We start from the raw sequence: 15,062 nt of genomic DNA on the forward strand, positions 1-15,062 counted from the left end.
GCCCTCTTCCGCCCTCCAATGACAGCTTATAGAACATGGTGCTCAGGTCCATCTTCTTCATATCCCATCATTTTTGGGGCTAGTGGATGGAGGCTCTGGCTGTACCAAGTCCCATGCAAGGATGGCTATGACCACCCAGTGCTGAGAGACCCACCAAGGGAGACCCCTCTCCCCGGAGGCTGAGCTTCTGGTTTTCTTCTTCCCAGCCCTGCCATGAGTTGTGCCCTCTGGATGGAGCTGAAAAGGCTGCAAGCCCTTCTGTTTGGAAGGGACGAGGGGGCTGAGGATTCGGGAGGCAGAGGCAGGGACAGCTCATGCTCCCAGCTGCTGGCCAGGGAAGGATTTATTGCCCTGGGACACAGACCACTCAGAGCAGCCATCCATCCTGCACGTCTGAGTGAGCTGCCATGGGAGATTCATTTGTAAGCTGACCTTCCTTCTTCCTGAAGTTTCTTTCTCCCTTATACTGCAAAGGCTAATATATTGTTCAAATTAAAGCAGGCCTGGGGACTGAAGACAGAGCTGGTTATTGAGTGGAATAGACTGATGAGGAGTGGGCAATATATTTAAAGACTGTGTAGGAGCCACCAGGGATGATATAGTCTGATTTATTTGATTTAGTGTAATTTATAGTACACTAGACTATGTTGTGATTCTTCAGGATTTTTATCAGGAAATTTGCATTCAATATTTAAGTATCTCTGGGCAGAAACATTCTCATTCTTCTATTATTTTGGCTTTAAACGTATCATGTACCACAGAAGAATTTATAAGTGTATGAAGGATTTTAATAAGTTCACATAGAAAAGGAAAAACGTTTGAAATCTAAGATCAACAAGGGAGAGGGATTCCTGCTTCACCCTTTCCCACGGGCATGGGTGGATTTGTTAAAAAAAGGCAACACTGTATCTGCATTGATTTTGCTTTTTTTTTTGTCATTAGGATAGACCCAGCCTTGGTAGAGTCACTGGCATCCAAAAACTAGTGTATCAGCTGGTGTAAATGGGGACTGAACCTCTCTACTTGTGCCCACTAAAAACCACAGATGTGGTCTGTTGTGCACCACCTTCTTTTCTGAAATGTTCCTTGATTTTCAGGCTGGAATTTTGCTTAGTTTAATAGATGATAGTCCATTTCTTTGATGCTCTAAGTATGATTTTTGCATGGTAAAAACATTGTATTTTGTAAGTTAGCCTTCTAATAATTTCATCCCTTTCAGAGATCATCAATAAATGAAGATAGGTGAAACTAGGTCTGTCATTAGGGCAGAAGTGCTGTGGCACAAGATCAGGTCTCTGAGCACCACATCAGGGGAAACTCCATTGTTTTTCCTGGAAGTTTAAACTTTTCCACTGGAACTTCTCCTGGAAGTTTAAACTTTCTGTTTTCCAGAACAGGAAGGTGAGGTAGGGTGGCAGTGCCCAGTTTGTGCCTTGCTGAAATACCTCATGATACACTGAACATATCAGCAGATGCCATATTCAAAACATCTTAAATGTTCATAGCAGGATCTCATTCTTAAATTTGTGACACATCATGGTTTCAGCAGCTCTGCTGGACCTTCCCCTAATGTGATTTATTTCTAGGAATGTTTCATGTTTTTGTGGTTTGCATCTCATCAAAGCATAGCGGACTGCAGCCCTTGAGCACTCAGCCTTAAGGTGTTCAGTTGAGAAAGTTGAATCCCTGGTGATCTGCAAACTGCAACACTATATAAAACCTTTGTTGACAGTCAAGCACACTTGAGTGTTTAAAGTTTTAATAGGCTTAGAGTTAATTCTGGACTCCACCAAGATCTGCATACATCTGTAATTTCAAGCACCTCTTACTTGGTTGATTTCATACATCATACCTGAAAGTGTTTTTGAAACTTTGGCAGCTCCGTGTAGAGTTTCACGATTCATCCGTGTCTTCACGAGCTGCTTCAGTTCTTTTCATTCTGTTTCTTACATTTTTTCTTCACCCTTTTCCCCACTGGAGGACATTCTTAAATACTTAATCAGGACTGTGGTTTGGAATGCACTTTATCACACACCTTTTCTGTGCCAAAACCCTTTGCACACTCTATTAAGGATAACTTTCCACATACTAATGCATTTATTTGTGAAATGGCTTTTAAAGATGGTGTAGATGGCGGAAGACAAAGTGTGATGGGCTAAATCCCCATTCGGAGGGAGCCCTGCCCCTTTCTCCCAGCTTACATCCCTGCTGCAGAGGCAGGGCTTGTGATCCTGCAGTCTGTCCCTCCTGCAGCACCAGCAGCACAGGCAGGGCAGCCCCACACTGTTTTGGGGGGAAAAGTGATGGATTGGGACCTGTGGGGGAGGAAGGTGTGGGTGGGTGTGCCCCATTTCTGGCAGGTCCCAGAGGTGTCATTGGGTGCCTGATTTCTGGCCAGGGGCATTTGTTTCAGCTGGGAGGATCCTGTTGAGAAAATATAGGACAGTTGCCTGGAGGCAGATGGAGAACACTGAGGCTTCCAAAAAACCTCTTTGTACCTTTGCCCTGGACAGCTCTTAGGAGCTGGGCTGGGAGCCGCCGTGCTGGTTTGTTGTAAATAGAAGAGTCAGTCTTCCTTGCATGTATGAACCTTCTACTTCCTGGCAGCTCTTGTCAAAATAATCCTGTTTTCCTCAACACATGTAAGTGTCTCTGGGCTCTTGAGAAGGCTGAGCTTGTCTCTTCAGGCAGCTAGAGGTGGCGGGGGCACAACAGCGACGTTGGCTGCACTAGCAGCTCTCAAAACTTCCCGTGTTATTTTTATTGTTCCAACCCCCAGAGTGCTTTGATTAGGTTGGAATCCTAGCTTTATGGGATTTTTTCTTTCTTTTTTCCTTTTTTTTTTTGAAACAAGTTTCTAGCTCTTGTGGCTGTGGTAAAAGGAGCTTGAAAACATGCTTTGGATGTGCTAAAATCAGAAAGGCAACAAAGAGAGCTCTGCTGGGACTGTGGGGCTGGGACATGTCTTTATAAAAACTCTGGATTTTTTCTCTGGCTTGCAATAGTTTCAATCCTTTTACGAGGTTTTTAGCAGAGGTGTGAGGCCATGGCACAGTTTGCCTGAGGTGACATGGCTGGAAAGGAAGTGAAGAACAAGCTCAAGGTGTCCTTGCCAGGTGCTGTGCTGCTTCCTCACTGCCTCACATGGACATTTCCCCAGGGCTAGGCTGGTGTGGGCCGTGGCCATGCTGGCAACAGCTGGCCACAGAAAACCATAGAGTTAGGAAAGGGGTGCTTGAGTCTCAGGCCAGCTTGCTTCCACATCACGTTTCCTCCCCAAAACACTGTCATGGTGCATTTTTAGTGTGTCAAGTTTTGGTACCTCCAGCCTTGTTGGCACATGCCAGTAAGACCCAGTGCAACAGTTCTGCTGCAGCTGGCAACTCAGTAAAATTTGCCTTTTTCACCTGAATTTGGCAGCATTAATCTGAGAGCATATGCACTTTGTCCCCCTCAGTTGTCACTCCTTTCTGAAAGAGTGGAGCTTTTGGCATGCCTGAGCAGTAAAGCAGTGACCATACAACAAGATGTTCCAACCTCCTACAAATTAATGTGTAGGAATTACTTTGTGAAAAATAGTCAGATGTGAGCTGGAGAGACACTAATTCTCAATTTCTTGTGCTCTGCTAACACTTGGGCTTGGTTTAGAGTATTCCTATGGCAAAATAAGAGTGGCTGATGCTATTATACTTATGCTGGTTGATGTGACTGAGGCAGACAGCTCTTCTGGGCTGATAAAAGACATTTTAAACTGCAAAGAGACACAGTAAAGGGTAAAAAAAATATACAAAGTAGAGCCAGTCCCATCTTAAAAGAATTATTAATGCACAAAGAGTAAATTTGAGTACATTTATATTTACATATCAGATATTTGTCTTCTATCTGATATTCTTCTATCTGACATTTGGGTGATACTAAGAACTGGTGTCTACTCTCTCAGTAGAAGTATTTTATTATTATTAATAACTACTTGTTAACTCTGGCATCTCTAGTATGCCAGGCATTCTGCAAAACCCAAGGAAAGCATAGTGTCTCCCCAGAGAGCTTATGCTAATCTATTCTATTCCAACAATATTTTTTAGTGCTGTGTATAAATCATTCTTCTAGCAGTGTTTAGTGCAGAGGTTTAGACTTCCCCATTTGTGACAAACAAATTTGCCACAGTGAAAATACTATGCAGTTCAACCTAGCTGTATTTTATGGAGTTTCTTTTTGGGCAAACCATTGAAAGACATTGCTGCAGAGAGGCCCTTAACACACATTTAGCTTTGAAATCTGCCTAAGCACCATTAACTTTAATGGCCCCAAGCACATGCTTCAGGCTGAGCATATACTGAAGTGCTCTACTGCTTGTGGACAGATTAGGCCCATAAAATTTTGGTGAAATGTGGTGTAAACCATGAGAGAGATTAAAATCCCCGGGGATTCTCTATGGAAGTGGGTATCACGTCATCTGTCATGAGGGGCTGTGTTCAGATGCTCCATCAGGCAGCACAAGCTGACCCTCCCATCCAGGACCATTTTTCCTTCTGAAGGATACTGAAATCTTCATCAATCCTGGGGATCATTAGCAACATGGACTCTGCTTTGCTGTGTGGAGAAGTGCTGTAGTACTGCCCCACGTGTAGGAGAAGTGACTCCTAAGAGAGCAGAAGAAATCATGTTGGTCAGTAGTGTCAGACAAAGATTTGAAAAACAACAGACACTCATTCAGTTTAGCTAGAGCTAAATCTGTAGTGAAATAAGATAATATAATGAAAAATAAGCAAGAAAAAAAAATTAAAGTGTCCTTTTTTAAAAGAAAGAGTATCATTCAGTCCCAAGGGGAGAATAACTGAAAAAGTGTAGTATTGGAGTAACTTTAAAAAAATAATGCCTAATGAGGTCTATGGGGACCATTAATGTAGACTGCATGAGTGGCTTGATTCAAAAGGGTGCTTTGCCCACATTCAGGATCATGTCCAGCCCAGTCTTGTTTATTTAACACCTGAAGCCAGCTTGCATCCTCTGTTGAACTGCCATCAGGAACCCGATACAGTGGATCCATGGTAACACTTGCCTAATGGCAAAGATCTTTTGATACTTCGCTCGGTCACTGCCTCAAAATTACCCCATATGAGCCTTTTGTGAGCCTCTGTTGAGTCAGAGACACAAATCCTTCCTAAGAGAGAGAAACATCTGAGCTAACCTTTTTCCATAGGACCATGGTACAAAAAGTTCTGTACAGAAAAGGTGGAGGTAGGGAGCAAAATCAACCACAAGCTCCTTGGTTGACTCACCACATCTCATATGGCTTCACCCTCAATTTCTGAAGAGATACCACTGACTGAAAGAACTTTTCTGTTCTTCCACAATACCAGACCTTTTATCTTGGGAATAAATTCGAGTGGGCTTAAGTTTTTCATTATAGAGAGCACAGGCAGAAATGGACTGTTTCTTAGGAAACCATCTAAGTTGGATGGTTTGGTGGATCTAAGCTGTGCTAGATGTTGTGGGAAAACAATATTAAAAAAAAAAAACAAAACATAGCAGATTCTCTTTAAGGTTTATGAATTACTATTTTTTTGGCTTATGCTTGGGAATTAGGTCAGATTGGCACAAACTGTTAGCTGAAAACTTTACTGAATGCATGAAAGCCTTCAGAGGAGGAAGACTGCTGCAAGACTGTGGCTGAGACAGATGGGTGAAAAAGAAATTTCTACCCCTCTGACATAATTTTTTAAATGTAAATACACACGGACATAAGAATAAGTACAACCACTTGGAGTAAATAGATGTGTGAGAGCAACTGCATTCATTTATTGTGAGACTCTCTAGAGTCAGGAGGCTTCAACAATTAAAGTCCTAAAATCCCAAAGCAGTTACATTGTAAGTGTTCTTTGTTTTTAAGCTCAGTGAAAGTCACCTTGTTTTTCTGCTTAGAATATACCATCATAAAGAGGAAATCTTCCAAAAATTAGTCAACCACAGCATGACTTTGTGGACTTGCTTTTACTTGTGTGATTTGAAGATGAGTATGATTCATGTCCTCAAACAGCTCTGTTGGATTGTAAAATTATTTACTAGACAAGCAAGAAAATAGTTTATTTAGAAGTTCTAATGACAAGATTGACAACTGGAAACCAGTAAGAAGAGAGCAATAAAATATTAGGCAGCCAAACGATTGTGGCATGATATATCTTGTCTCAGCTTTTCTTTGATTTTTCCCAAAAGAAGTTGGCAGTGACAATAGTAAGGCTGTGAACAATGTAACAATACAATATACTCATGCCAAAGTGTAAATACAAAAGAAATGTTCTAAAATACACTGTGTCAAATTATCTGCAAGAAGCAGAAAAAGATGAAACACGTTTTCAGTTCCTTGGAAACACAGAGAAAAATCAAATGCAGAGCTTAAGAGTTCATCTTTACATGGTTATAAATTCCTTAGTTAAAATTTGATCCCAGTTAGAGAAGAACAAATGAATACTCTGATGATGCTATGATGGATGGGGTTTGTGAGTGATATGTTTCATCATGATCCCAATAAAATGAATAAAAAAATCCCAAAACTCTGAATATCTCATGCAACTCTTTCTTTAAAACTAAGGGTAAATGAGGATGTATTGATTTTCTAATGAAATTTAAATTCCACAAATGGAAGCTTTTTAGGATCGAGATATTAGATGAGCATGTACTATGCACTATTTTTATAAGGCTGTCAGATATGGGTCTTAATGCAAGAGGTTCCAATTTCCTTGTATGGACAATAACTCTTCCTTAACCCTGGATCAATACAGGCACTAGAGAGAATATGCAGGGAGGAGAAAACAGTCTTAAGCCAAAGTCCCACCCTGTGTGCCTGTATGTAAAGCACAAGAGGCATAGACAACTTTTCTACCTTTCCTTTCCTAATGCAATCTGTTTTTGTAACAAAACAAATGTCTCATTTGTATTGTTTTCATACAGAATGCCATAAAGTGGTTATGTTTTCCAAAACTATTTCAGTGAAAGTGCATGAATAGGTCTGCAGAGGTTCAAGCAGATGTTCAAGTATCTGATCTCCTTTTCCTCAGTTCTGAGTCAGCTAAATAGGAGTCCAGCAAGTCAGCTTGGAAAATGTGAACTTTATCCCCAAGTTAATGTCTCTGGACTCATGGCTGAAGCAGACAGAATGCTTTCCCAGGGAGGCTCAGGGTCACAGCTGTTACAATTGCTGGGTGTCTCCTAACTTGGGTGGGTGTACTAGAACTTATCTAAAGCACTAGAGGTTGCTTTGGTTTCAGAAGGGGAATGAAAATTATACCCTCTAGAATTGTTTCTTAGTCTTCTCTGGCCTCCTGCCAAGCCAGTTTGCAGGTGAAATTTTATTTCCCATCAAGACCAGGGGCCTTGGTCACTACTCAAATACCCTCTTTTGCCCCTGTAAGCCAAAGTATATATTGTTATACTGAGACAAATATTTACTGTTTGATACATAATGCCCCATAGTCCTCCTGCAGTCTTTGATAAAGTTCCCTTCACTGCTCTTGTTTTCCTAGCTAAGAGCTTTCAGGAAACAGATGGGTGATTGCATGCCTGTGATGTTGAACTCTGAGAGGAAAGTTGAATGCTCTGCTTTTTGTTCAATATAAACTTGATCTGACATCATTGGAACTTTGTTTTTAGGGGGTTCTTTTTGCCTGAAGTAACCCACTGGCTTTCAGTGGGTCAGTAACAAAAAGACAAAGTAGCTAATGATGACTTTGTTCCTCTCTTCCATCTCTAGCCTGTAGATTTTTCAGCCTGATCTTACTTTTTTTAGTGGCTATGGTTGCATGAACAATATGCCTACATCCCTCCATAAGACCAAGAAAACACCACATATAAAATGTGTACCCAAATTATTTTTATTTTTTTCTCAGCTCAGCAGAAATTATTAGATTTTGTGCAATGTACTCCCACAACAAAAGGGTATCACAGCATCCTCTGACGAGTGAGTGTAGGAGGCTGTGAATAAAGTGAAATGCATTATTGGGATCATCCAGTTTAACTTTATGAGAGAGCTGGTGGTCTCAATCCTCGCTGCCCTTTCTTTTCTTAATGTCATGTAGATAGGACATCTGGCAGAGGCTCAGTCCCAGTGCAACCAATAACATTAACCCTGACTAGCCCAAATCACAGCCAGGTCAGTTCATTCTCCACAACAAAAGAAATCAAGCACAATTTCCTAGTTGCTGACTTCTCAAGTACATGAAATGATTCTGCTTTCAATAAATACCTAGACCAGGCTGATTGCAACACGTCCACTCCAAAGAACCTTTTTGCTAATAAAAGAGCATTATACTTTTAAAGTTAGTCACGATTTCATTGTGAGCAAGGGCATGGCAGTTTGCCCCTATAAAAACTATAGCCAGATCTCATTTGTTCTGTATCCTCTATGGGTTATTGCTGCAATCTGTAACTGACAATGATTGCATCTTATGAATCCCTGAACAAACATTAATTTAATTTACAACATGTTCCATTTTGTTAAACATCAAAGAGAGTAATTTATGAATTACATCAGCAATAATTTTGACTTCATTCAGGGCCATTTCTCCTGCCAGTCCAGGCTCAGACTCAGCATGCCAGCTGCCAGCTGCCTGCAGGCATGATATGATGCCCAAGCGTCTGCCTCCCAGCAGCATGGATGTTCCTCTTTTTGAAGGGGGCAGCTCACTCCCACATTACTGGGAGGAAGGCTTGTCCCAGAGAAGGATAGATTCAACAGGCATCTGCCTGGTGCTAACTTGACCTGCAATAGGGGGATGTCCTGAAGGAGAAGGTCCTTTCAGTGTGGTGGCCTCAGTGTGGGCCACAACTCCTTCTTCACAGGTATTTCACTGGCCTGGGAGATGCTGTTTTTGCATGTCTTAAGCAACCTTCCTATGTGCATGCTGGAGAATGTGCTTGGCAATCCCCTTGTGGTACAGGTCTGACCGCTCAGCCAGCAGCAACCACCTTCTTCCAGGTCACTGGGAAACTGGAACACCCTTGTCTAGTTCTTCACCATTTTTGCCTCAAAACTTGGCTGCTCTGAACCAAATTTGGTGCAACTGATGTTCCACGGAGTGTAGAAAGCTCAGGGAAACACTGGGTGTACATCCTGAGCTGTTAACATGAGATACCACTGAATTGTCCTTTCTCTTAGAGGACCTCAGCTCTGGAGAGGAAGCTTTAAGATAACTGATTTGGGTGTCATTGACTCACATGTTTTTTTCTGCCTGGCTCTCCTCCCTCAGACATGTTCTATGCTTGCACCACATGGGATTTTATCTGCCTTCTTCCTCCACTTTCTACCCCCCATGATGGACATCCCACTCCTGCAGCTGCAGATATGATCTTAAACTGGTCAGGATGCTGTTACTGCTGCATTTTTGTTCTTCATTTCGCATTTTCTCTGGTAAAGGGGAAAAAAGGCACTGGGGAGCACAGAGATCAAAACAAGACAGTGCTCAGTGTTATTGAGAAAAGTGTGAGAAGGGAAGAGCCCCTTCTGCTATCAAGGATGCAGTTATGGAGATCCTTGTCAGCAAACTCTGCTCCCACAGCAATGCTCTGTGAGGGTCACAGTCTTCTGCAATCAGCAGCAGAGACACTTCCTACTCTCAACTTAAACATTACTTCATGTCAGTGTGTAATTGCACTCACAAAGCTGTCTACACCAAAAGTGAGCTAAAAATGTGCCCCCATCACAACTGGAGACTCTGGATGCAGGAAATACATAGTCAAAATGTAAGAGTCCAGCTTATGGCTTGCCTGAATGTTTGAATGTTTTATCATCTTTGAAAGGCATGACAGCTAGTGTGAACTTTTATATCAGATATCATCATTCCCTGCTCCAAATATTTCCATGTGACTGGTTTTGGTTAAAGAAGGCATCTTGTTGAATTTAATTAGGGAGAAATACAATTTCAGGGCAGATAACACCCCTTCTCCTTACTAAGGAAGATGGCCTGGAGCATTGCTTTGTGCTGAAGAGTCTCCCTAGCACAGCTTTCTGGCTGAGAAAACAATGTGCTGCATCCAGGAAAAATATGAAGGCTGTATCTGTGCCTAGAAACTGTCACACTGGTATCTTTATAAATTGCACTGATGATATGAAAACAAAGTGCCTTAATTTAATTATGTGTGTTTTCCTTGGTTAGTGTAAGATGAGTTCTGATGGGGGACATGAGGACCTTTATCCTCTCAGACAGTCTTGAAAGGCAGAGGCCTCAAAGCAGCCCCTGTCTGCACTGCAGGGCCATGGGGTGCTCACCCATCCCCTCTTTGAGGATCCTGTTTTGCTCTTCCCATATTCACTGTACCCACAGCTTGGATGGTGACATTTTGGCTACAGCAACAAAGAGACAAAAGAAGGGACTGGGAAAAACATCTGAGTGCAAGACTTAATTCAGCAGTTTTCTTTCTTTTGCTTCTTTCTTTGTGAACTGCCTGTAGGCAGGTAGGACTTCTTCCAGCTGAAGTGGTGACTGACAGATGAGTTTCCTGGCCTTCCTGAGTGCTGCTCTCTGGGCAGACCCACACTTGGGCCCTTTTGGCATGCAAGGACAGTGCTTCCTCCTGCCACAAATCCATAGGGAGAGAGAGTTTGCCCTGGCTTGATGCTGCTCCCTGGGCTGGTTAGGGGAAGGAGTGCAGGAACCTCTGTGCCACGTGGCTGGGAGGCTGCTGTGCCCTCACCAAGGAAGCAGATGCAGCTTTAGGAAGATCTAATGGTCTCTGACCTTTCTGTAGATCACATAGAGGAGGGAGATTCTTTGCACCTGTGCATCTTGATATAAGGTACACCAAACACAGAAATGCATTGTGAAGAAAAACAAGGGCTTTCATTTGGCATTTCAAAAAACATACAGAGAAAATGAGAAGAGACTGCAAAGTTTGGGAGAGCTGATTGCTGCCAGTGCATTTAAGTGCAGTTAAGAAATGTATGAACTAAAAACTATATCAAAACATGTTTGGTACATATTGAGGAAGAGGTAGGACAGATCCATGTTATCATATGGGGAAGTGGGAATTGCACCAAGTATCATGCACCAAAAATAGGAATATTTTTACAGGGTGTCAGGCACTGCACTCCCAGGCAGCACTGAAGCATACGATTGGGAATAAATGGACAAGAAAACAAATGGCTGGAAATCAAATTCCTCCTGCTCCTTTTTCTGGCACTTATTTTCCTCTTCAAAATGTTGACAATGTTCCTTAGACAGAAAGAGAATAGAAATGGAAAAAGTAAGTGGATAGATCGTGGTTATGGCTTATTTTCTTTCCCCAACAGGGGAGTATTGTGTAACAGAATTTTGTTCAAGTATCATTTTTATTCTTAAAATAGTTATTATTCTCCATACTTCATATGAAACAAGAGCTATGTTATGGGTCCAACATAATTCTTGATAGCCTGTGAGGGGAATTTTTAAAAAGTAATAAATAAAAAAAAATTACATTCATTCTACATTAATTTAATTTAAACTAAGTTAAAATTAAATAAAATGTAAAAGAAAATATAAAAAAGTGCTTTTTCATGCGTATTTTGGAAAAAAAAAAGGTATTTGTTGACTCAGGAGCTTTGAGTACAGCATCTTCTGTCCTCTCTTCTCTGATAAATGAACTGCAAAACTGGAGACAAAGACAAGTAAATTTTGAAGACAGTGACCAGATTCTGATATCAGGTATAATCTAACATCACTGGATTGCTGTTACACAGAGTCAGAATGACATCCACTGGGAGACTGAGGGTCTCTCTTTAAGTAACATGTCCATGAACTGATGCAATTATAGTATCAACAATCAGAATGTATAGTGCAACAACCATCCATGTGTCTGAGTGCTCCTGTACCAAAACAAGGCCACAAGAAACCTGAAAGCCCTGAAAGAGGGGAGATTTTGTATGGCTACTCTTCAGGAAATTACAGGAACTCTACATCTAAAGCCAAAAATCTAAGTGGCAAAGTTCCCAGATCAATCTTTCACCTTTTCTTCTCTCTTTTGTCTTTTTTCAGTTTTGTCTGCTTTTTTTTTTTTTTTACTTGCATTGGGGCAGAAATATTATCAAAAAAGCATCTTTCAAAGTGACTTCAATACTTCCTTGAGTCCTGAGAAAAGATATATAAACCTGAGAAAAGTGCTGAAGGGAGGGGACAGTAGCAAGGGGAAGTAGCATTGAAAGACTGTGGTTATTCATGGGCAGGTTGTGTAGCAGGGTCAATGTGCTTCTTTCTGAGCAAGACAAAAGGCTTAAGCAGTCCTTTCTCCAAATATATTGCCAGTATAGTAGACAAAATGTTGGACCTAATTCAGTTTTCATTCATTCTACCCCAGTTGAAACAACTTCAGGAAATTTAGTGTGAGAACTTTCCAAAAATAGGTAGAGAAGTTAAAAGATTGATGATGGAAATGGCAGCATTCATGGGAAAAGGGTCAGGTAGCCACAGAATTCCTAATCTTCTCTATGCCTTAGAAAACTGTCTGGTTCTTGATGAATTTGGAGTGAAAATGGATTTCTCTGGTGTTATTAATTTTATTTTCCTTGGGTCACCTTTCCGTCTATATTAGTCCAGCAAAATTAGCAAAAGCAAGAAGTCATAGTTTTGTTTTTGAGGTGGATACATGTAAAATACATTGAGCTAGGAGGTGTGTGCTAGCCACATGTACTGTTATATGCATGTCACATGGACAGATAATCACAAATAGGAAAATGCAATCAATCATGCCTTCACTTTCATTCCAGCCCTTCTCTCATGTGCCTGCAAACCATTGATATGCACAAATGTGTTAGCAAAAGTTGGCATATTTCCATTGCTTTTGTATTTTTTTTTTCAAATCCTTCTGTAACACAAGGGAAATACTTGCCCCTCATTGTTTTAAGTGGCAATAATCCACTTGCTAAGTGGAAAGAGTACAGTGCAAAAGGTTTTAATTTTAAATCCCAAAGCAGAAAATAGATTATTATTGAAACAACCAAAGCCCAATGTCCAAGTATCATAGAAAGAGCATCTTTTTTTAAAACTAAGTTGCTTGATAAAGCAAGAGGGTAGTAGCAGTGATCTGAAATTTAATTAAGGCAGTTTGTGCAAACTTCCCCAAAAACATTTGCCAGGGTATTTTCTTCTTCACCTGTGTGACACTCCTTGCTAATGCAGCTGGCCACACTGTCCCTTCTGTGATGTGGATCTCCAAGTGAAGTCACCAACTCCTCCTCCATAGTGACACCCTGAAAAAGGAAGTTCCTGAAAGATCCTGGAAATTAGCCAGTGGAAAAAAAAACCCATCAGCTTTAATAGGACTTGTCACCTGCCCTAATGCTTTCAAAATCGAGATTTGCTTCCTAAACTCTCCCAAAGTTACTTCCTGATAACATCCATCATATATATGATGGGCCAACTAAACTGCACTAAACAAAAGCTGCTGACACATATCCTAAACCCACTACTAGTGTGTGATGAACTTGAATTAAGTTTTCTTGGCAAGCTACAGAAGTAACTCATCTGTCAGGCATTGTGAGTGCACAGTTTCTGGAGCTCGGAAGCCATTTAGTGTGTTGGCATAACAGCATATGAGCTCTGGAGATTTGGGAGCACAAGTTTAGGATTGGTTAAACAAGCAGATGCCTTAAACAGGGCTGCTAAGTGGTTTAAATGAAACCAATGTTGTGCCACATAAGAGCATAAATAACTCTCTTCCACAGGGCAAATAAAATTCTTCCCAGAGACCTCTAAGGAAAAGAAATCAACAAGCTCCCTTGAAAGACCTTTTCCATCTTAGAAGTTTATTACTGGTTTCTGTGGCCAGTTGAGCTGCTCCACTTTTAAAAAATGACAGTGAAATTCATTTAGTGGCCACACTTGGGTACATGAGGTTGTACAGCTCTGGGAGTGTTGGCAAGGGCAGCAGTGAAATGCACCTGCCCATGGGTTATGTGCAGTTCTGTGCTCTTGGGGCATCTTGCTGGGAGCTCTTCCCACCTCTGCCCATATGCATGGATACCAAGCAGCACCAGCACTCACTGACTGACACTCACTCCCACCACATGCATGCCTCTCCTGGGCTGAAGCTCTTTTCTTCCTCTTTTCATTAAAAAACCTGTTTCTTAAAAAAAACCAAAAACAAACAACCAAAAAAAAAAAAAACCCTAAAAAATTAAAACCAAAGAAAGTAAAAACAAATCAAAATAAAACAAAATAAAAAAACCAAAATAAAACAAAACCAAAATAAAATAAAATAAAATAAAATAAAATAAAATAAAATAAAATAAAATAAAATAAAATAAAGGCTCTGGTGTAAAAAACAGAGTGCTGACTCTGTACCATCTGGCGACTTCTTAACTGCAACCATGCAGCACAGCACAAGTCCTCGGAGGGAAGAGGTGACTAATGAGATGCAGAGATCCTGAGCTGGTTAGAAGTAACATTAGATTTCTGTTGTCTCCACTAGTTAATGTGATATGTAAATGAGGAACACATGATAGGATTTGAAGCCTGTCTGTAGGAAACACACCAGTGTAAGTGCTTAGGAGGAGGTGCTCTTCCTAATGAATATGCTCTTTGTTTGAGAATGGAAGTGAAGTCCCAGTTTTATTTGATCATTTTGTGCTACTTGTCTAAAGCAACACTTATTCCAGGGAATGGCAAGTGTTTGAAATTTGAATGGGATCCACTCCATGAGCTGGGATTTGTACTGTCACGCCCTGACTTCTGCACTGCAAGAAATCCTAACCCCTTCCTCAGCTGCTGGAAGTGGACTTCACAGTGTATCTGAAGCCAGTAAGAAATTCCTAAATCTGCTGATTTGTACTAGAGTTAGCACAGCAGGCATTTTAAAGCAAATAATACAGAAATTTCAAACAGAGACACTGAGGATGGGATTTCACATTGTGTTGTGGCACCTAGGCTAGGGCTCTCCTTTCTGACACTGCTCAGGATCTCAGCTTCTGTGGATTTCTGTGGAGTCTGGCAAATGGTCAACATCTTTGCAATTCAGCCCCATGTTAGGACACTGGCTAAGAGCAAAGGAAAATACTTTTAGGCATCAAATTATCAAACTATTTAAACTTTCTGCTGTGG

This window comes from Molothrus aeneus, chromosome 4, assembly GCF_037042795.1.
Source record: "Molothrus aeneus isolate 106 chromosome 4, BPBGC_Maene_1.0, whole genome shotgun sequence".
Lineage (NCBI taxonomy): Eukaryota > Metazoa > Chordata > Aves > Passeriformes > Icteridae > Molothrus > Molothrus aeneus.